Source organism: Mus musculus, chromosome X (assembly GCF_000001635.26).
Source record: "Mus musculus strain C57BL/6J chromosome X, GRCm38.p6 C57BL/6J".
NCBI classification, from domain to species: domain Eukaryota; kingdom Metazoa; phylum Chordata; class Mammalia; order Rodentia; family Muridae; genus Mus; species Mus musculus.
Window position 1 is genome coordinate 70,677,357 of NC_000086.7, and position 23,837 is coordinate 70,701,193.

A 23,837-nucleotide genomic window follows, 5' to 3' on the forward strand; every position below is an offset into this window, starting at 1 on the left:
ACACCATGGTGCAAGATCAGGCCATTTGACAAAGGCCAATGAACTGAGATTACGCGGACTGGGGTGATGGGGCATGGTTGAGAGGTTATATAAGGGATTGCAATTGGGGGCTAGAAAGAGATTCCTGCTTGCATGTTGAGAGGTTCCTGAATAAACTGCTTTGAGAAGAACACTGTGTCGTCGCTCTTTTCTGCTGGTCGGAGACAGAAGTGACATACTGGTTAGTTCATATTGTTGTTCCACCTATAGGATTGCAGACCCCTTCAGCTCCTTGGGTACTTTCTCTAGCTCCTCCATTGGGGGCCCTGTGTTCCATCCAATAGATGACTGTGGAGGATATCATCCTGAGTGAGGTAACCCAATTACAAAAGGAGTCACTTGATATGCACTCACTGATAAGTGGATATTAGCCCAGAAACTTAGAATACCCAAGATAAAATTTGCAAAACACAAAATCAAGAAGAAGGAAGACCAATGTGTGGATACTTCATTCCTCCTTACAATAGAGAACAAAATACCCATGGAAGGAGCTACAGAGACAAAGTTTGGAGCTAAGATGAAAGGATGGACCATCCTGAGACTACCCCACCCAAGGATCCATCCCATAATCAGCCACCAAATGCAGACACTAATGCATATGCCAGCAAGATTTTGCTGAAAGGACCCTGATATAGCTGTCTCATGTGAGGCTATGCCAGTGCCTGGCAAATACAGAAGTGGATGCTAACAGTCATCTATTGGATGGAACATAACAACTTTATCTTTTTTTGAGAAGTTTTGCACTCTCCAGTTTCCTACAAGAAAACAGGAGGCTACAGTGGGAAGAGAGCCCTTCTTTAGCATGTATAATTGTCTGGAAAAGCCTTTAGCTTATCAGCCAGTCTCTTATTATGGTTAAGGGTCCAGAAATATCACATTACAGGGATTTTTCACTCTTTATGAGATCTTCAAGAAGAGCTACCTTATGCCTTAACTGGGAAAAACCTGTTAATGTCCTAAAAGAAAAACCCAAAAATTATGGAGGTGCCCTTATATTTGAAGTTTTCATATTCTTAATGTCAGAGTAATCTGTGGACAGACTGGAGCCCCTTCTTGCAATAACCACTTGGAATACTTATACCAGTTTGAGTCCAGTGACCTTTTTACCAGGGATACAATTTACAACTCTCTCTCCCTAGGTGTTCTTGGTTCTTCAGGTTGGAAATGCTGGTTTTCTTCACAAATTCAGTGTTCTGAATGTAAGAAAAATGATTGATTTTTCAGTTCATTCAGATTTTTCTTAAAAAAAATTAGAGTAATCATTTCCAAGCTCTTTTGGGCAGAGGGAATTGAAGTGTCAAGATTATAGAACAATTTACATGGAAAAGCATATGTTCTAGAATAGGGAAAATACTTTTAAAAAAATAGTGATGTTGCACGAATCACTGTAGCTCTCTGTATATCACTAACCACATAGCTTCAGCAATTAAGACCATGTGATGTTGGCAAAGAGAATATATACACAGATGAGTGAGACAGAATAGAGAACACACAAATATACCCACTAAATGTGCGCAGCAGAGTTTTCTCTCTGTTCAACTTTTTTCATAGTATTGGAGAGAGAACTTAGGGACTCAAACACATGAGATCTTTCCATGTCAGAATTACTAGAATAACAACAAATTTATAAGCTATGGGAGTTTTGCTGGCAGCTATTTGCCAGGTGGTCTCACTTCCCTTAATAGGCAGGTGGAAGCAGACACAGGTTATTTATTATAATCTTAATTACTAATATTAACTGTTAAGTCAAACATTACACATCAAAAGTCTCTATCATCTATCAATCACCTGGTCATGCATCATGCATCTCAGAGGAAGAAAAACTTAGGGCTTTGCAAAAATATGAGTTGAATATTGTTTTATGTTTTTGTTTTTTGTTTTTGTTTGTTTGTTTGTTTGTTTGTTTGTTTTGAGAGGCCTGGTTTCTCTGTATAGCCCTGCTGTCCTGGAACTCACTCTGTAGACCAGGCTGGCCTTGAACTCAGAAATCTGCCTGCCTCTGCCTTCCAAGTCCTGGGATTAAAGGTGTGTGCCACCACTGCCCGGATGAGTTGAATATTCTTATTAGAGATAGTTGTAAAACAAAACACATGAACAGTCCAGAGGTACTAAAGTAAAGGAATTGTTGAACAAATTAAGGTCCATTCACAATGTGGGCAGCTACTCAGCAATTAAAAGAATGAATTACTAATATGTGAAACTTGGATGGTGAATGGCATGATGATGGGCAGGGAAAGAAGACAATTTCATAAGGTAACATATTGCTTAATTTCATTTATATAATCTTGGAAATGATAAACTTAAAATATGTATAATAAATTGATGGTTTCCAGGAATGAGAGATATTGGGAGTAGAGGTTATGACTACAGAGGAAGAGAATAAAAAAGATCTTTGAATGATGCAATAGTTCTACTTCTGGATTACAGTAGAATGCAACTCAGTTGATCTTTACTTTGTATGCAAGTCTGAGGTTCAACCGCCAGGACTGCAAGAGCCAAGCATGGTGGTGCACTCTGTACTTCCAGCATTCACAGGCCAGAAGCAGGAGGGTCAGGAGTTAAAAGACATCCTCAGCTATATATATAGTGCAAGGCCAGCCTAAGCTACATAAGATCCTGACTCAAAACAAAGAATAAGTGAATGAATAAAATATAAAACAAAGATATATGCACAAGTGATCAAATAGCAGACAGCTGTATATACAGTTTTGTACCATTGTTAGTTTCCTTTTTTTGATATTGTACTATAGTTATAGAAGATACATTCATGGAAGGAAACAAAATTAAGAATGCACAGGGGCTCTCTGCATTACATTGTCAATTTCATATGAACCTATAACATTTTAAACACAATAGCTTTTAGAAAAAATAATTTAAAAAATAAAAATTAATTAAAAAATGAAATAACAATGAAATAGACTAAGTTACAGCAAATTTCAATGTCATTCATAGCATAAAAGTGAAAAGTAAAAAATTGGGATATAATAAAAGAGAATATAAGAAAAAAAATGAAATGAACAGGGGCTGAAGATATAGCTCATTCTGTAGAGTACTTGCATGCAGATAGCCTTGGGTTTGATGTTCAGTACTACATAAAACTGTTGGCACATACCCATGGTCTAGCACTAGGGATGTGGAGGCATGAGGCTTTCAGGTTCAGGGTCACCCACAATTACCTGGTGAGTCTGAAGTACAATAATACAGTGGCGCTTGCTTGGCATGCTTGGGGCCAAACTGTAGGAAAATAAAAGGGATAACATTACCAGTCTCTGGTCACATCTTGAACCTATGTTATATTCTAATGAGGAAGGCAGTTGACCTCTATTTTTGTTCTCCAAAGTGTATATAATTAATCCAACAGAAAAACCCATAGTAGGAGACACTCTACATAGTAAATATTAATCTTTAAAATTATCAAAGTCATGAAAAATGAGGGAAACTGGTAAATTGACTTTGATCAGAAGCAACAAAGGAGATATGATGATGTAATGCAACATAGGACTTTGACGTCAATCATGGAACAGAAAAAAGTAGAAAAATTGCTGAGGAGTATTATACAAATTAGCTGGACTCAGGGGTAGATAGATCACTTGGCTACCGTGTGAAGTCATGACTTTGGTCCTGAACACCACAAAACTAAATTAATAAACAGACAAATTACTGAATGAATAAATAAGAATGCATCCATATTCTTTAATGTATTAAGATCATGACATTCATAAACTGGTGGGGGACCAGGAGAGGCGATTATTAGAGAAGGTCTGCTGTCCCGAATTATCTTTTGAAACAAAATGGACATTAGTAGAAAACTGGGAAAAGACAAATATAGTTTCTACTTTAGTTAGTATTGTTGTGCAGTTTTAGTTCCTGGTTCTAATAGCCTCGCAATAGTTATAAATAAGGTGACCTGAAGAATGTGAGATGAAGTAGGTGTCTTAGCTATTTATGTGACTTTTTGTAATTTTAAACGTATTTCAAGGTAAAATAAATTACTAAGAGATCATTTCTAAACAAACAAACACCAACATTATTTCAAAATACACTTTAAAAAAAAACTATCCCTCTTTTTGAAAGACGTTTCATAGGTTAAGAAGAACACTGGCTGATCTTGCAGAGGACCTGGATTAAATCCCATCACTACCCTGGCTTACAACAGTCTGGATCTCCAGTTCCAGGGGATCCAATACCCATTTTAATCCTGCACAGGCATCAGGCATGCAAATAGTGCACAGACATACATGCAGGCAAAATGCTCAGAGCCATATAATAATTAAAAATATCTACCTGCTCCCATTGTGCTGTCCATATGAAAACAAGGCTTAGAACCACCACAGTAAGAAGTACTTTTCTGAATGAATAGTTCATGGGCACAATCCTATCTGTTTCATCCAGGTGCTATGATACAGTAAGACTTCCTACCTTAGAGATTCATTCTTTTTTGCCATGAATCATTACATATTCTGTTTTTTTTTCAAGTAACACTTCAATAAAAATCATGAGTCATTTGAGCTGGTGTTATCAGGGCTTTTTCTGGAACACCACAAAACACTGATCTGTAAAGGAGAGAGCTGAAATTTCTGTAGCATTGCCAGCATAACTATTTATTGGTAGGGTAGCCTAGCTGTTGGTTTGAGGCTGAAGGCTTATGTTCAGCCTATTACACAGTTATCAGTGGATAGATATCAAGGATAGTCTCATATGATGGGCTGGTCTTAGAGAACTGCCTCAAACAGAGATAGTATACATCTTAGATAACTTGTTGCTATAACAGCTTTCTAGAGCACACTTGTCTCATCAGAGTCTGAGCCTTATTCAGTTGGCTACTCCCTCTTCCTGAAGTCCTCTGTTTATTAAAGGGGCCCTGCACTTTATTTTCTGCGATTAATCATTATGGGTTGGTGAACTGCCCCTTTCCCCCTCCACCCCAGCTTTTCATGTGCAATTTACAAGAGAGGGCTATGTCTTTGGGCCTGCTGGGAGTCCTTCAAGAGAACTGATCGGTGAGAAAATTAAGAACAGCTGGGGGTAGACACAATGACATCATTTGCCTCTGGCATAAACGGCAGCTTAGAAACCCCAATCAAGGAGAGAAAAATAATGGGAATTAGAGAAAGTGTCTAAGACTTGGGAAGTATGCAAATGCTGATACTGGAGATTAGGTTGGGGGCACATGTGCTCACTGAGATATTGGATCTCTTAGGGCCTATTAATCTATTATTTAGCACTTGGAGTGTATAGACTTAATAAGTAAAAGTACACTGGAACAGGTTGGTGAAAGTTGTGAAAATGCCCTGAGGCAGCAGAGTTAGAGGCATGATTGACATGCAATTGTTTAGAGCCTAAGCTTTATTGCAGAGGGAGTTACAGATAGGACCTTTTACATATAGAGTTTCCTTTTGCCCATTTCTTCATGGAACTGCATACTCTATATTTAATATATGTTTGTTTATTGGGGAATTATTTGCTCTAAAACAGATTCCTCTGTCAAATACGGAACTTGTTCCAAGTGGTAAATCCTCTCAAAGTTTGATGACAAATTTCTATACATTGAAGGGATGCTAGAGTTGATGTAGTTCTACCTCAATTTTACAAATAAAGAAATCGAATTCTAAAGAGTTAGGGGATGACTCCAGCTATTATGTGAGTATTGCTGCTGGAGCATAGAGCTGCCAATTCCTAGTGCAATTCAGCCCCCTCAGCACCTGCTTCCCTTAGCTAAGTCATACCCAAAGAGAATTTAAATTTCTATCCCTTTATTATCACTACTGATTGTCAGTGGCTATTACAGGGGGAAAGCCCATGATCTGTGATGAATCAAATGGCCTCTGGTGAATCTATTCAGAATCCCACACATATTAATCATGATTTGGAAATGTTACAACCATAGCAAAAACAAATACCAGTATGCACTTTTTGTTTAGCATTTATCCCATTCAATCATTTCTCCTATGTTTTCTATACTTAAGTAACACAATGTTGTTCTGTTTTGCAGTTTTAAAATGTATTTTCAGAATTAGGAGCAATAACCCCACAACTATAATGATGTTTATGCTTCAATGTAAATTGCCATGGTGCTACTGTAATGTGGAAACCCTTTAACAAAAATGAAAGTTTGTATCATTGATGGGAAAATAAACATTAGGAAGGGTGACTGTAAATATTAAACTCAATAGAACAAGAGTAAACTCATTCAAATTAGGATGAGGCAGATGGTAGGAGATTATAATCAATGTGGTCTGGTCAGTCTAAAAACTGCTGTGGTGCCTCTAGAATTTACTGACAAAGGGTACTCTTAAAACTATCTTGTGATTATTATGACTTTCTGACTGGGATACCAGAAGCTCAACAGACTTGACCACATAAGACATAATTGATGAGCTAGTGAAAATAGTAAAAGAAAACAAAGTAGAATAGCATTGAGTAGCTAGTGGGTATTAGTAATGTGGAGCAGGTGCAATCAGTTATAAAAACGACCACCGAGGAATGTCGGCTCTGAAAGCTGAGTTAAAATAAAGAACATGGGGCTGAAAAGTTGGCTCATTAAATAAACTACTTATTGCACACTATGAGAACCTGAATTATATCCCCTTAATCCACATAACAGTGCAGACTGCAGTGGCATACATGAAGTCAAAGCACGAAAGAAGTGCCAGGACGTCCCTGGGGCTTGATGGCCAGCAAATCTGCTTGAAGTTCCATGTTCAGTGGGAGACCCTGTCTCAAAAATTAAATGTGGAGAGTAACACAGGAAGCTCAACTTTAGCTTCTGGCTCCCACACACCAGCAAAAGAAACTGATGAGGAAGATAAAGAAAAGAATGATATAGTTGAAGAATGAATTAAGATGGAATAACAGGTTGAAAAGATTTCCAATGTAGCATTAGGAAGGGATTAAATGCTTGGAAAATGTAGAGAGAAACCTAGAGAGACTGAAGATAGAAGAAGTGTCAAATTCATTTGCTATAGAGAAGAGCTAGAGTATCTGGGGGTGGGGACTAAATATTTGAAGAAATAGAGGTAAATGCTCTGCAGACTTAGGGAAGTACACATATCTTCATTGAAAAAGATTCAGAAGTTGTCAAACAAGACATATAAAAAAATCCCATAGGTACATATTTAATAGTAAAAATTTCTACTGTAAGTCAGAAGACTTTTCATCATGAAATGGCAGACATGCTTACCATGGAGCTAAAATCTATGGGAATCGCCTTATAAAAGGAAAGAGTGGAAGATGATTTTCAAAGTGTTCAGGGAGATCTTGTAGACTAGTGTTTTATACTAGCTACATATAGAATAGATATAAATGGATTTACTTCCCTAGAAAGTTCTCACAAGCATTTCTTTACCTTTTCAGATCCTTCAACAGGGTGGAACAAATGGCTCATTTCTGCTCTTATTTGCAGTCTTATCTTTCAGCTAAGCCTCTGAAGACACCGTTTTATCTGTGCTCATTTTGCCAGTAACACCTGGTTCAGAGATCTCTACCTTGTAGACATTCATTAAATGTCTCTGCCAGATAGAAAGGGAAAGATAAATGGAATAAATTAAAATTGTGAATAAAGAAGGTGAGATTGACTGGAGGATCCCGCAATACCTCTCCTGGGCATATATCCAGAAGATGCCCTAACCAGTAAGAAGGACACATGCTCCACTATGTTCATAGCGGCCTTATTTATAATAGCCAGAAGCTGGAAAGAACCCAGATGTCCCTCAACAGATGAATGGATACAGAAAATGTGGTACATTTAAACAATGGAGTACTACTCAGCTATTAAAAACAATGAATTTATGGAATTCCTAGGCAAATGGATGGACCTGGAGGGCATCATCCTGAGTGAGGTAACCCAATCACAAAGGAACTCTCACAATATGTTCTCACTGATAAGTGGATATTAGCCCAAAACTTCGGATACCCAAGATATAAGATACAATTTGCTAAATGCATGAAACTCAAGAACAATGAAGACCAAAGTGTGGACACTTTGCCCCTTCTTAGAATTGGAAACAATCACCCATGGAAGGAGTTACAGAGACAAAGTTTGGAGCTGAGACAAAAGGATGGACCATCTAGAGACTGCCATATCCAGGGATCCATCCCATAATCAGCTTCCAAACGCTGACACCATTGCATATACTAGCAAGATTTTGCTGAAAGGACCCTGATATAGCTGTCTCTTGTGAGACTAGGCAGGGGCCTAGCAAACACATAAGTAGATGCTCACAGTCAGCTATTGGATGGAACACAGGGCCCCCAATGGAGGAGCTAGAGAAAATATCCAAGGAGCTAAAGAGATCTGCAACCCTATAGGTGCAACAAAATTATGAACTAACGAGTACCCTGGAGCTCTTGACTCTAGCTGCATATGTATCAAAAGATGGCCTAGTCGGCCATCACTGGGAAGAGAGGCCCAATGGACACGTAAACTTTATATGCTCCAGTACAGGGGAATGCCAGGGCCAAAAAATGGGAATTGGTGGGTAGGGAAGTGGGGGGAGGGTATGGGGGACTTTTGGGATAGCATTCTAAATGTAATTGAGGAAAATATGTAATAATAAAAAATATTTTAAAAAAAGAAAAAAAAAGAAGGTGAGATTGTTTCCATTCAAGAAAACAATAAGTAGCCCTCATTGCCATAAGCAGGGAACATGCCAGTGTGTGACAATATTTTTCACTGCAGCAGACTACATCTCCCTTTTTAAGTCTGTGAGTGACTCAAATGATAATTGAACATTGTTTATCTCACTACCAAACTAGTAAAGACAACCAGTGTATTTTGATTCATTTTAGCCATGTGCTTGGTTCTTCACAACCCACAAACTCCTGCTGAGTCATACTCAATGGAATATATATATATATATATATATATATATATATATATGCAAAGCCCGTAAACATACTTACTCAAGAAAGTAACGTTAAGGGAAAACAGCCCTAAGGTTTTTTGTTTTGTTTTGTTTTATTCAGAATTTGTCAATACATTTCCACACAGCTGGAGGAAATATTTTCCTCCCCTTTTAGCAAGATAGTTCCATTTGCTTACATTTTACTACATAGCAAGTACACACTGGTGTAAAATAAATAATTTTATCAGTCCATTTTCCACTTCTATAACAAAATATACAAAGATGGAAGACTTATAAAGAAAAGCCTTTGTCTGCCAATTTTGTGAGGTAGAAGGCCTAAATATCCTATCATCAACTCTGGTGAGGACTTCCTTGCCTGCATTACATCTTGGCAGATACCCTTATGGTTGGGGTATAATAAAAGGAAGTCATAGATCGTGAAGTAGCCAACCTTGCTGTCCCTCTTAAAACAGCTAATTCAAGGTTCTGCTGGAAATATCCATCTTGATTCCTTCCAGTGGCTTACCTCATTCCAAATAAGTTTGTCTCTAAATGTTCCTTTACCTCATCCAAATAACTATTGAGGGCAAAGCTTTCAACAAACAAATCTTTGGGGTGTGGGCATAAACATTAAGCAGCCAAACACTAAGAACTCAGTCTAGACTCAGACACTGTTGCTTTTCAGGAAAAAGTGGTTGTATAGGTAGAATCCTAAATTTATTCTCCCATGGAATTTTAAGTTGATGTCTAGAAACAATCAGGCAAAGGAACTTTAGGGTTAAGAGGAGCACAACAATTATGGCTTTATACTTTCTTATGGGCAAATAGCATCTTTTCTATCAATATAAAAACATTTCTCATTTGTGTATGTTCATGAAATTTGCCCATCAACTATTTTTCAAACTTCACATGGCTATGTTGTTGCTGTTGTTGTTGAAAATCTCAATAGAAAATGGTTGGGGCAGAATCTCAAAACACAGGTAAAAAAATACATGTCCCAAGACACCATTGTCATTGGCGTCAAATGCCAGCAGAATTACCTCCTGTCATTGTCTGATCTATGTTTTCATACATTAATTCAGTTCTTTGTCATGTGTCTTTAAAAATACTTTCATACATGTGTGCAATATATTTTGATAAAATCTACCCAGTCCTTCCCCTCACAATACCTTCTGGCTTCCTACACTACATACCTTCCCAATGTCATGGCTCTTTTTCTTGTCAGGTACTAAGTCTAATTGAGGCTGCTGCTGTATCACAGTGTAGGACCATCCACTGGAACGTGGACAACCTAATTAGGGTTGTATCTCTGAAGAAAACCTACTACTATCACTACCCTCGGGCAGCCACCAACTGTCCATAATTTTTCAGGCCGGGGTCGTGACTTGACAAGCCCCTCCTACATTCACATTAGAATTTTGACTGTCTTGATCTTATGCACAACTTGAGCATGTGGCCATGGCAGTGGCAAAGTTCATGTGTGTAATAGTCCTGCATGTCCAGAAACACTGTTTTGCAGCAGTCCTCTGAAAACTCCTGCTCTTTCAACCTATATGCCCTCTCCTCTATTCTTCAATGATCATTGAGCCTTAGAGATTGGAGGTAGGATGTAGATAGCTCATAGATGACCAAGCACTCCCAGTTTTTAAAAGTAAGTTGAAGTTGTTAGTAGAAGTAAGGCATGTAATGACATTGCTCAGAGACTGAGAACTCTTACTAAAAGTTCTAAGGAATCCTGTACCACTTGGAAACGATATGATTTACTTTGGGCAAGAGTCGTGGAGTACCTCCTCAGGGCAAGTGCAACCCTAGGAATTGCCTAAGTACAAGAACTGGTGGAAAAGAGATTTCTGATACAAGAGAGTGGAAATTTAAAACAGAGAGAATGTCCCAGCAGAACAAAAAGAAGGCTTGAGAAACTGAATTTGGGGATTGGATTCAAATAATAAACTTTCTACAAGCAGAAGCATTTTTGGAGGTGGGAACAGTCTAGGTGAAAAACAACAAGGTAAAAAAGAAAATCACAGGATCCATTCAAAGCCACTATCAGTCCCTGTGTATTTGAGTCATCAGTCTGTGCCATGCAGTGTTAAGTATTTTACAGTGATTCATTTATTTGCTAAAGAGCTTCATTAATTATAGGCAGCATCGTTGCACTTTAGGAGACTCAGGCTCACAGCGATCAAGTAACCTGGTCTCCTGCTAAGGGATGGTAGAAAATGAATTCGAACCAGGTCTTCTAAACTCTAAAGCCAGTGTTCTTAAATACTAAGTTCTATGCCCCAGAAGTAAATATATGACTCAGAGACTAGAGAACTTCAGAAACTAAGCGAAGGGTCCTAAACTTAAAGTGGCAAAATTGTGAACTAAAAAGAATCGATTTTCTTGTAACAGTTACTAAATGGTTAGAACTCAGCAGTGAGACCAAAGAAGAAATCCTAGATGTATCTTTTGTTGCCATTCGTGTGCACTGAGCACGCAACAGTGCAGTTACATTTGCTCAGCACTTTGGTTATTTATGAGTCCCCATGCTAGCTGCCACACACTGAATAAAGTAATGTCTCTGACCAAAAGCTGAAGGAAACACTAATCTATAGGTATAACCTATTAGTAGTAGGTTTCTCCTTAGGGCCTATGACTGCCTTAGTCACATTTTACCAGGATTGCCAACATTTCATCATTGGGAAAGAGACTCAATGCCTCAACTCTCCCTTGGAACTATTAATAGTTAATTGTTGCTGGCAGAGTGGGTGTCATTATCTTCAGTGATGGAACCAGTGGTGAGTTGCACATGTGCCATTGGGAGAGAAAGGGAGATGAAAAGGGGTAAAGTGGGGAGATGAAAAGTGGCCAAAATTCATCACATGTGTGTATGAAACAAAGAATTAAAAACAAAGTATTCAGGGCTGGAGAGATACCTCAGCCAGTAAAGGCATTAAGCAGAACACAAGGACCTAAATTTAGATCCTCAGTACCTACATTAAAAACTGCATATTGTACCTATAATCTCAGCCCTGAGTGGAGACAGGATACCTGGTGCTTGCTGATAGCTAATCTGGTCTGAAACTCACTATGTAGATCATGCTGTCTTTGAATTCAGAGGTCAACCTTCTCTTTGTCCCCTAATCTGGGATTATATTTTATACTAGAATAGTTTCTGAGTCTTTCATTGTATCTCATAACTTAGACTTTAATGGAAGTAGCCTCATTAACTATTTTTTAAGAACATTTTTGCTTTGGTTTTAAATGATTTTTATACATTTTTGAGGTTATAGTTTTCTGGGAAGAATATCAAAGAAATATGTGTGCCTTTCTTGGTGCACACTATCTGGGAATACATGACACTATAGGCTTTTATTATTAGTGCTTTTAACATTAGTCACTCAGTTAAAGAAATAAATGTCAGATCAGTCCACTATGAAGTTCCTCTTTATCCTTGTAATTAATAATATTCTTGTGGATAGACACTTTGAAACTGCACAAATGTCCTATTTGTCATTATTCTTTTTTATGCATTCATTTGTCATTCACACTGTACTTTTAATTTCAATATAACAGCACAGGGGTTATTCTTGGCTTCTTATTTTAAAATATTTATTACATTTATTTATTCTCTCTCTCTCTCTCTCTCTCTCTCTCTGTGTGTGTGTTTGTGTGTGTGTGTGTGTGTGTGTGTGTGTGTGTGTACCCATACGTGGAGGGCAAAGGCTAAATTTCGCAAATTTCTTTCCTTCTTTTTAAGATGTGAGTCTTGGTTATTGAAGTCAGGTGTGGGCACACTTAGTGGCAAATGTGTTTACCCATTGAGTGAGCCATCTTGCCTCTTTCTTTATTTTTAATATCTCTGTCCAAACAGTGAGATTGAAGCTAATATACATTCCTCTCATGTCCACTTTTTTTCATGCTATTTATGCCTAGCTCCTAAGGAGAGTAAGAACATTAATTTTTGCTTTGTAGTATGTTTTTATTTTGTACAAATCAGCAGATGCATGTCCACTTTCTTTTATTTTCTTTTTTCATTTCGTGTGTGTGTGTGTGTGTGTGTGTGTGTGATGTGCATGTTTGTCTGCATGTTTTATATATGTGTATAAGTTTGTGGAGACCCAAAGTTGGCATCAATAGTAATGCCCAGCTGCTCTTTCATCTTATCTATTAAAGCAGCATCTGTCAATCAAACACATTAATATGGGTAGTCTTACTTGCCAGGTTGCTCTGTCTTTCCAAGGTCAGAATTACTGATGGGCCACCAAGACCACTGTGAGTTCATATAGGTTTTGGAGTCTTGACTCTGGTCCTCGAGCTTACATGAAAAACACCAAGCTATCTCCCAAGGTCCTACCTCCACTTTTTTATTGGACATTTTCTTTATTTACACTTCAAATGTTATCCTCTTTCTGGACCCCCTAACCCCCCTATCCCATTCTACCTCCCCCTGCTTCTGTGAGGGTTTCTCCACCCACTCACCCACTCCCAGCTCCCCGCCCTCAGTTGCCCTACACTGGGGCATCTATTGAGCCTTCATAGGACCAAGGATCTCTCCTCCCATTGATGCATGACAAGGCCATCCTCTGCTACATATGCAGCTGTAGCAATGTGTACTCCTTTGTTGATGGCGTAGTCCCTGGGAGTTCTAGGGTGTCTTGTTGATTGATACTGTTGTATACCGGTTGTAGTGGTGCACACAGGTAGGATTTACTGAAAGAGGCAGAGGCAGGAGGATCACGAGTTTAAGGTCAGCCTGGGCTACCTCCACTTCTTTTGGATCCCCCCCCCACTCTTTTAAATTCTATAGAAATAATAGTGCATTATAAAAATTATTTCAGGGATCCTCAAGTAGAGGCATTTGCTGCCAAGTCTGGCAACCCAAGTTCAACCCCAAGAGTCCACATGTTAGGAGAGATGCAGCACCTGAAAATTGTCCTCTGACCTCCACACACACTGTGCAAGTGCATGTTCAAGCCCCCACAAGCACAAACATCAATGTTTTTTAAAAAGATTTAAAATCGTGTAGTTTGCTTCATTCATGTATGTGTAAATAACTCTTGGTTCATAGATAAATTTACAATTTTAAAGCAGCCATTAGAACCCCATTGAGCATGTGTATCACAGATTATTTAATCTTTAATTTATGGGCATTTCAGTTGTTTTGAATGTTTTGAAACATTGTGGTAATTAAGACAAAGACATTTTATTTTCCATATATACTTGAGCCTGTTACTTAGTGACTTTTACATTTTTAAAATTACTCCTCTATCATTGTCTGACATGCCTTTACTACCCTGAACTAGGAATCTCCACAAGAAATGCACTATATAAGAACTGAAAAGCCTGTGTATGTGAAAGGGATATTCAATGTCACTTTAGAGAAATTGATGATGGAGTCTTAGCCTCATGTGGTTTTTATTAAACTCAAACTTCCTATCCAAGCAACTGCACAGTGGTTGCTAGGCCAGAAGTAAATGGCACCTTGGAGACTTTAGACGACTGAGGACATTCACTGTCTGTATACTTGGCTTTCATTCCTCTAGCCTGCCCAATTACTAGTGTTGGTTGGTTTTATTTTACATTTACAATACTGTCTTTGATATATTGTGGCCAGAAGATTCTGAAAATGTACTGTCTAGATAGTAAATACCCCTCTGTTATGAGAGGGATCCAATTGCATATTTATTGCTTTTGGGAAAACTCAAGGCACAGTAACTGCAAATACATATATTAATCACTTCGGTATCAAAATGTACATCCCCACAACACCATGTTTATTAATTGTTTTCAATAAAACATGACATTTATTAATCATTTTTTCTGTTGTTTGGCACCTTAGGGCCTTGTGGATTAAGGACAGGGCTGCTCCTCCCAAAGTTAGCTGATCCCTACAGATAAAAATTTGCTTGATAGGCAAACCAAATAATAATCCTCATCTCTGGTTCCATCTCATTTTATCACGCCTTTTCGACCTAGAATACTGACAACTTGCAACTAAAGACTACACCCAAAGATCACTGTGTTTACAAATTCTAAGGCTGCTCAGCTGGTCTTCAACAGCCTACTCATTTCTTCCCTCAAAACTTTCAATGAAGACTAGTATCCAGGCTTCCTTCCTGCTCCTTTTGCTTCCCGACTGACTGTGGTGAGTGTTTATATGTAACCTTTGTATGTAATGGTCAGGTGTGTGCCCACTTCTTGTGGGAGCTGTAAATAGCTTCAAGATCTCTTATTCTGACTATACCTGAACAACAACAGTAAAAAATTAAAATATCATGGCAGTGCTGTCAGTCAAATGCAGAGTATGGAGAATTATGCAGGGAAAACTGACTTTTCCACTAATTCACTTTTAAAAAAAAGTCTCTACTTGTTGCTGTGTGTAGAGGCACAAGTCTTTAATCCTAGCACTAGGGAGAAAGAGGTAGACAGATCTCTAAGTTCAAAGTTGGTGTGATACACATAGTGAGTTTCAGACCAGCCAGGATTACACAGTGAGAACCTGTCCCAAAATACACAAAACAAAACAAAACCTTGACTTGTTATTGTTGTAACTTTGCATCCTTCAATTTAAAAGTAAAATGAATTGGTATTTGCATGATATTAATACTTCATCCCATGGAGAAATAGTGTATTCTTGTCTTCTGCCTATTTTCATGGAGTACGTTTAAAAGAAAAGTAGATGTACATGGATTTTGAACATAGAAGCAAACTATAAATCCTCAAAAAATTCTAGGGAAAATTCTAAGTCTGGGATTTGATGAAGGATTCTTATTATCTATAGTATGATCTGTGAAAGTAAACATGTACAGAAATGTATCAAACTAAACTTTCAAAATTTAAAACTCTTCATTATTAAAGACTCTGTTATGAGAGCAAAAGACAAACTCCGTCATATATTGATGATGGGAATATAAAATGATACAGCCTATTTCCTTTTGTTTCCTTTTTCCCAGGGCTGAGTTTAAAATGCAAACTCTCAGTTGCTCTACCATTTAGTTACACACTCAAGTTCTCCCTTTTCTTGTAAAGCTGAACATGCAATCACTTTTAAGACCTAGAAATATCACTTTTGAATATTTATCTCACATAAAGGAAAAATCATACTCATAAAAATATGTATATAGATATTCATGATAGTTTTGTTTATTATCTGAATTGGAAACAACCTAAGTGTCTTTCAGTAGGTGACTAGATAAACTCCAGTACATCTATAACACAGACTACTCAACAGTAAAAGGAATGAAAATTCTGACCTGCCTCTAGAAGTGTTGCAGATATGGCTACTGTGTCACAAGTGCATCAGTAGGTGGCAGAGAGGAAAGAGGCTGTGCATACGCTCAGTGTTCGGACTTATGAATATCTGAAAGATTAGTAGCCTAACATTCCTTGAAAAAGAATGTGAGCCTGAGATGACCACAAGTTCAGCGCCAGGGGACCAGGACAGGGAGTTAGCCTGAGATGACCACCAGTCCAGTGATTGCAGGCCCTGACAGCAACAGCTCACAGGACCTGGGAGCAAGCTGGAGACTAGAAGAAGTCCACCTGGGACTGAGGGCTCCAGCCAGGAGTGAACCTGAGACAGATGACCCCACTTGGACAGGCAGAGTGTGGAGTGACCGTGAGATGACCCCAGACTGGCTCCATGGGGCCTGGACAGGGAGCTAGCCTGATATGACCACCAGGAGAAGACCATGCCCAAAATGACATTTGCCTGATGCCATAATGCACATGTGGGTCATAGCAATCCTGAGACCACTCCTGGGATCTCTCCTGAGAAGATCCCAGACACTCAGAGACCCCAGGTACCACTAAGAGGAGCAAGTAAGTGGAGGAGGAATGGAAGAGAAAGAGAAACTGAAGGATGTGGGTATAGTGAAGAGAAGCAGAACTAGAGACTTGAGGGTAGTGAGGAACAGCCTGATGTGATTAGCTGGAGATGCCACCTGTGACCATGGTAGGGTCCTGGCTTGTGCTGCCATCTAGGTCCATGTCTGGGTCTGTGGCCCTGCAGCATCAGAGGTCTGCTACCCCCAAAGACCAGGTAGACATCCTGGTCTAGTCTGTTGCCTGGGAACAAATTGACACCTGAGTGAGGGCTCTGCAGAATTGGTCCTACCCCTCACCTGGGCATTGTGGAAGAGCTGGCCCTGGGAGGATGAGAGCAGGAAAGCTGACCTCACCCTTCACTAGCTGCAGTACTTGGGAGAGTGGGCTCTGCACATTGCTTGAGGTGTAGGTGAGCAGCCCACTGAGGATATGAGCATGGGAAGACCTACTACATGTCTCCAGTGCAGTGGAATGGACAAGGAAGAGCTACCCTCCTTCTACCTCCCTCCTCACTACTTGTGGTAGGCAGGAGACATGACCCTGGGGTCATGAGAGCAGGAGAGCTGACTCTGCCACTCACTAGTTGCAGCACTCAGGAGAGTGGCCTTGCACCTTACCTGGGCAGCACAGTAGAGCTGACCCTGGTGGCAGGGACATGGATGAGCCAGCCCCAAGTGCAGGAGCCTGGGGGAGATGGCCTCACTCCTTGTCTCCTGTGAAATGACAGGGTGATGGAGAGATGACCACCCTCATCTTGCTCCTTGCCACCTATAGCAGGCAGGAGAGCTGGTTCCTGGGGTCATCAGAGTGGGAGAGATGTCTATTCCTTTGCTGCAGAACTCAGGGGAGCAGAGAAGCACCTGCTCAGGGGAGCAGGAGAATAGGCCCTGCACCCCACCTAGCAGCTCAACAGAGCTGATCCTGATGGCAGGATCCCATTGAGCCAGCTCTGAGGGTGTGAGTGTGGGAGAACTGACCCTGCCTCTAGTCTGCTGTGTGGTGTCTTGAAGGAGGGAAAGATGCTCCCCTCCCTTCCCTCATCTCTCACCATCTACAGCAAGTAGGAGAGCTGGTCCCAAGGTCATGAGAGTGGGAGAACTGGCCATGTCCTTCACCAGTTGCAACACTAGGGAGAGTGGGCCCTGCAGCTCTCCTGGGCAACAGGGTAGAGCTGGCCCTGGTAGCTGAGGTTGCTTGCTGATGAACCAACCCCAAGGGACTTGCGAGCTGTAGAGCTGATAGAATGACCATCTCAGATACCTCTCAAGCCCAGATCCAAGATTTTGAATTGGCTCACCCTAACATCTACCTTATCGATGACCTGTCGGAGTGCATGAAGGGACTGATACTACAGGATTTCCATGACCCAGGGGAACAACAGGATATCCAAGAGGTTCCAGTATTGATAGAGTAGCAGAAGCCAGAGGCCTCATACCAGACCAAGGAGTCATTGCAATGAACATTTAAAAACAAAGAAGTGTGAACAAAGGGTACACACTGCGACACACTACAGCTTCCTCAATGAGAATTTTTTCCTTTGTTGGGGAGATTGCAAAGGTGAAGGGTGAGTATGTCAGGAGTGGGAGATGAGTAGGATTGGAGTGCATGATGTGAAATTCACAAAGAACCAATAAAAAGTTTTTTAAAAAAGAAACTTCTGCATGCATGTGATGGATTTGACACTGGAAAAAAATCAATGTCAAAGGGTCAATACCATGTGGTTATAATTACATAAACTTCTTGAAATGACAAATACATAATTGTAGAATATCTGATTAGTGGTTTTCAGAGGTGCAAAGGTGAGAAGTGGGCGTGATCGTGACTTTGTGATGGTGATTTGTATGGACCTCTGACACCCACAAATTCATATGACTACTGGAAAACATGAGTCAGCCTATAGTCTGCTGCTGTAATGCTATAGTATGTCAGCACTATGGGAAAAAGTGGAGAAATACAGTAGAGTATGAGCTTTCTTTTGCAAAATCATGTGCATTCATATTTCAAAAATAAAAGTTTTTAAAAGCAATGATGATTTTCATAGGAATGTTAATTTGAGATCTTTATGATCTTAATTCTTTTCGTTGTTATTGTTTCTTCATTGAAAAATTGCTAAGTTGTTTATTTAGATATCGCTTTCACCAGCCAAAAGAAGACAAGCATGCTTCAAGTTTAAAGCAAATGAAATTATTTTAAATAATTTAACTTCCAATTCTGCATGTAATATAAAGGTTTCTGGCATTTTAGGGTTTTTTTAGTAATATTTTATTAAGAACTTTTATTGTGGTCATAATCTAATTAAAGGCAGTATTATGAGAATATTATAATATCTTATATGAAATTCTTGCAATATTAGAAGTCAATTTAATCTCTCTCTTTCTCTCTCTCTTTCTCTCGCTTTTCTATTGTTGTCCTTTGTATTACTATATATAAAAGTGCAAAATACCATATGCTTTGCTTAAAAGGAGTCACTAGTTTTTAACTGTTTACATATGAATGTGTATGTATAACTTATTACTGCTTCGTTTAAAGTGAATATCTGAAGTTCTATTTGGATTCATTTCCCTTCAGCCTGATAAAGAACATCCATTGTCAAGAGGTCAAACAGAATCTAGGCAGCAGTGGTACAGCTAGACAATTTCATAGTATCCCTTGTGCATTACTAGGTTAATTTGTTACAATTCCATAGACTCATGCAGAAAGGATAGAACAACCCCAAATGGATTCAGAGTATTACTTAGACACCAGCAAGATAAGCATGGCTTTAAAAGGTTTGCCAACTCCTTAGTAGTCTCACATGATTACAATGAACAAGAGAGCCCAGGTGACAGATGGTATAAAAGGAATTAATCATTCTAGCTAGCTCGTATAAAAGACGTACAATCCAAGTATTTTATTTTCAAGCTGTAAGCCTAAAATGGGGCAGATTTGGGAGCTATTATAACTTACATCCCATCCATATATCCCTTGTTACTTGCTGTTTCTCCTGGTCGTGTGCTCATGGTCCATTCCCCCTCCCACATGGTGCGGTCCTCCTCTTCCAGAGTCCCTTCTTCTCCCTCTTTCGCTCTACTTCCAACCTCCAGCCAACTAATGGAAAACCCACCTACCTCTCTCTCCTGCCTAATCAGAGTTTAGAATTTTATCCACCAATTAACTAGGAATCAAGGTTACATAGCATCATTTTGCATATATGAGGCTCTCCTCATCCCTGAGGATCTTTCAGTGGGAGCAACCAGATCTTGGGGACCAGTATTTAGCATTTGAATACAGGTAGCATCTGACCATGTTGAATGAACAATGAGTTGTCACACCTATGAAAAAGCAACTCCAAATTATGGATCAAGGATTTAATGCATCTTTACCCTTAGAATAATGTGGAAGGCTCTTTGTTCAATTAACCCTATAACCATATATGAGAAATCATCTTAGAATCATGCCTCATAAGACTCTTTACATTCTCTTTTCCCAAGATAAATTGCATGGTGTTTTCTCAAGACCCATACCAAATTATAATCAAACCTCACTAAAGGTATAATCCCTATACCCACTTGTAGCCTACTGTCAAATAATGTTCTTCGTTTTGTTGCAATTCAAAAAACATTGTTCTTCATTCTCAAAGAATGTATTTATTGAGTACAAAGTTCTGAGTTGACTTTTGTTTTCCCATTACTTTAAAGATTTTTTTGTCCTGATGACTTCGGATATCAGCCACTTGTGCTAGGAAAGTTCCCAATCTTTATGTATCTTTACATAATGGATTGCTTTTCTTTGACCCTTTTCTATGACTTGTGTTTGCAAATTATGTGATCATTTGTAACTGTAATCAGCATATACTAATTGTACAAGACAAAGTGATTCGTTGTGACATTTTCATACATGAACATGCTGTACTTTGATAACATCCTTCCATTATTGTGCCCCTCCCACCTTCTACTTCCATGTCTATTTTTCAAAATCTGACTTCAGATACAAAAGAAAGCAAAAAAAATGTTCATGTTTCTGGGTCTGTATTATTTTCCCTAACATGGTTATCTTCTATTCCATCCATTTTCCTGTAATAATCATGATTTTGTTGATCTTTAGGTCAAAACAATACTGTTTGTATAAAAATCATATTTTCTTCATTTATTCATCTCCTGGTGGGTACTTAGGCTGATTCTGATATGTTGTTATAATAAACAATGCTGTGACAAGTGTGAATGTGTGTATACAGTAGTGGTAGAACTGTTTTTGGTTTAGTGAGGAACTTCCATACTTATTTCTGTAGTGACCACACTAGTTTACATTGCTACTGTCTTACTCAGTGTTCGATTGGTATGAAGAGGTACCATGGCCATGACAACTCTTACAAAAGAAAGCATTTAATCGGGGGCTTGGTTATAGTTTCAGAGGCTTAGTCTATTATCAGCATGTGAGGAAGCATGGTGGCATGCAGGCAGACATGGTGCTAGAGACATAGATCAAAGTTTTATATCTAGATAACTAGATAATGAATGCAACTGAAAGAGAGACATGCTGGTTCTGGTTTGAGCATTTGAAAGCCCAAATCCCAGTCCCAGTGACACACTTCCTCCAACAAGCTCATACCCACACCAACAAAGCCACATCTTCTCATTATCTCTGTCAACTAATACCACTCCCTAATGACCAAGCAATCAAATATATGAGCCTATAGGGTCCCTCTCCATCCTTAGCTGCATTTGTTGTTGTTCTGTTATGGTAACCATTATGATTGATAAGAGATGGAATCTAAGTATAGTTTAGTCTTTCATTTCCCTGATGTCTAAGGATGCTTATTTATATATTTATTGGCTATTTATATTCATTTTGGGTACTATCTATTCCATCCATTTGACTGTTTATTAGTTAGATTCTTTATTCTTTTGATGTGAGTTTCAGAGTTTTCATTCTTACATTGTTTCAGTTCTCCTTCTCCATTAACACAGTCCAGGAATCCATCTAGGAAATGGTCTTGTCTCCCTGCAGTAGGTTGATTTTCGCTTTAATAAAGAAAAACTTTTGAAGTTCTTTATATCTTCTATATATTAATCTCATACCAGGTATTTAGTTAGGAAAGATGCCTGTCTAGAGTTTGGCACGTGTATATTCACTCGCTCTAGTAATTGTTTTTTGTTTGTTTTGTTTGTTTGTTTGTTTGGTTTTGCTGTGCCAAAGGGATTTTGTTGTTGTTGTTTTGTTTATAATCTTACATGATCCTATATATTAATTCTGGTGATCATTCCCTATGCAACTGGAGTCATTTTCAGAAAGTACATACCTATGCTTGTATCAGAAGTGTTTTCCTATAATAGTTTTGGGGTGTAAGGTCTTAGATTGTCTTAGCTCTTTTTCCATTGCTGTGATAAAATACTCTTACAAAAGCAAGTCAAGGAAGAAAGAATTTATTCTGGCTTACTGTTACAAAGTATAGTCCATCATGGTGGAGAAGCCAATGCAGCTGAAACGTAAAGCAGATGCTCATATCACATCCACATCCAGCAAAGATGAATGAATGCTATTTCTCAGTTCTACTTCTCCATTTATACAGTCCAGAAATTCCATCCCTGGAATGGTAGGGCCTACAGTAAGTAGCTTTTTCTACTTTCACTGGGTAACCAAGATAATTCCCTACAGCTTTGGCCTTGTAATTCTAGATTCTATCAAGTTGACAGTGAACACTAATCATCAAATATATTTGAACTGACTTTTACACAAGGTGAAAATACGGAGCTAATATCTCTCACTTGTCAATATTTCTGTCTAGCCTGGGATTTGTCCTTTACTTCATGTCAGTGTTTTACCTGCTCTTGGTGATGTAGTACTTAGCCACTTTGACTTTTCCTTTGTATACAGGATACAGGATACAGGGTATATACCTCATCTTTTACGATGCCTCTCTTTAGACATGAACACCTCTTTAGAAGCTTCTTTTTGCTTTCAACTATCATTAAATTACTGTCTTTTAAAATATTTTCTTAGTTTTAATTGTGTGGATTTATGTGGGTTTGTGTGTGAGCATGCACATGTGACTACCAGTGCTAGTGGAGGTCAGAAGTATCAAATGCCTTGGAGCTAAAGGTACAGAACATTGTGAACTGTCTGATTTGAGTGCAGGGAATAGAACTTGTGTCTTCTTCATTACCATCCTTTCTAATTGTAGCCTTCCAGCTTCCAGAGTCTTCGGGAGAGTATAACACAATGGGGAACCTTAGAATATTCAGCTTTCCACGTCTCTACTCTTCATCATATAGGCCAGCCATGGATCCCACCCAGTGTTACCCTGGGTTGGCCCTAGACCACTATGTATATGTGATAAAGGGGTAGAAATGATAGGGGGAATGATGTATTAGAGATAAATTATTTTACCACCTTACATCCATGACCCGTTTACGTTTTGCTGCCAAGTCAGTTTTGGGCTCTTTTTTTAAATATATATATATTTTTTTAATTAGGTATTTTCCTTGTTTACATTTTCAATGCTATCCCAAAGGTTCCCCATACCCACCCCCAGTCCCCTACCCGCCCACTCCCCCTTTTTGGCCCTGGCGTTCCCCTGTATTGGGGCATATAAAGTTTGCAAGTCCAATGGGCCTCTCTTTGCAATGATGGCCGACTAGGCCATCTTTTGATACATATGCAGCTAGAGACAAGAGCTCCGGGGTACTGGTTAGTTCATATTGTTGTTCCACCTATAGGGTTGCAGTTCCCTTTAGCTCCTTGGGTAATTTCTCTAGCTCCTCCATTGGGGGCCGTGTGACCCATCCAATAGCTGACTGTGATCATCCACTTCTGTGTTTGCTAGGCCCCGGCATAGTCTCACAAGAGAGAGCTATATCTGGGTCCTTTCGGCAAAATCTTGCTAGTGTATGCAATGGTGTCAGCATTTGGAAGCTGATTATGGGATGGATCCCTGCATATGGCAATCACTAGATGGTCCATCCTTCCGTCACAGCTCCAAATTTTGTCTCTGTAACTCCTTCCATGGGTGTTTTGTTCCCATTTCTAAGAAAGGGTAAAGTGTCCACACTTTGGTCTTCGTTCTTCTTGAATTTCATGCATTTGGCAAGTTGTATCTTATATCTTGGGTATCCTAAGTTTCTGGGCTAATATCCACTTATCAGCGAGTACATATTGTGCGAGTTC

At 39.1% G+C, this 23,837-nt stretch overlaps 1 non-coding gene across 1 annotated transcript; it reads left to right on the forward strand.

The window, feature by feature from the left end:
* Positions 1–16,119: 16,119 nt before the first annotated feature.
* On the forward strand, positions 16,120–16,251 carry Gm22785. Its single transcript, XR_003953197.1, has one exon. It is a non-coding gene; the product is annotated as a small nucleolar RNA SNORA17 (small nucleolar RNA).
* The last annotated feature ends 7,586 nt before the right edge of the window (positions 16,252–23,837 follow it).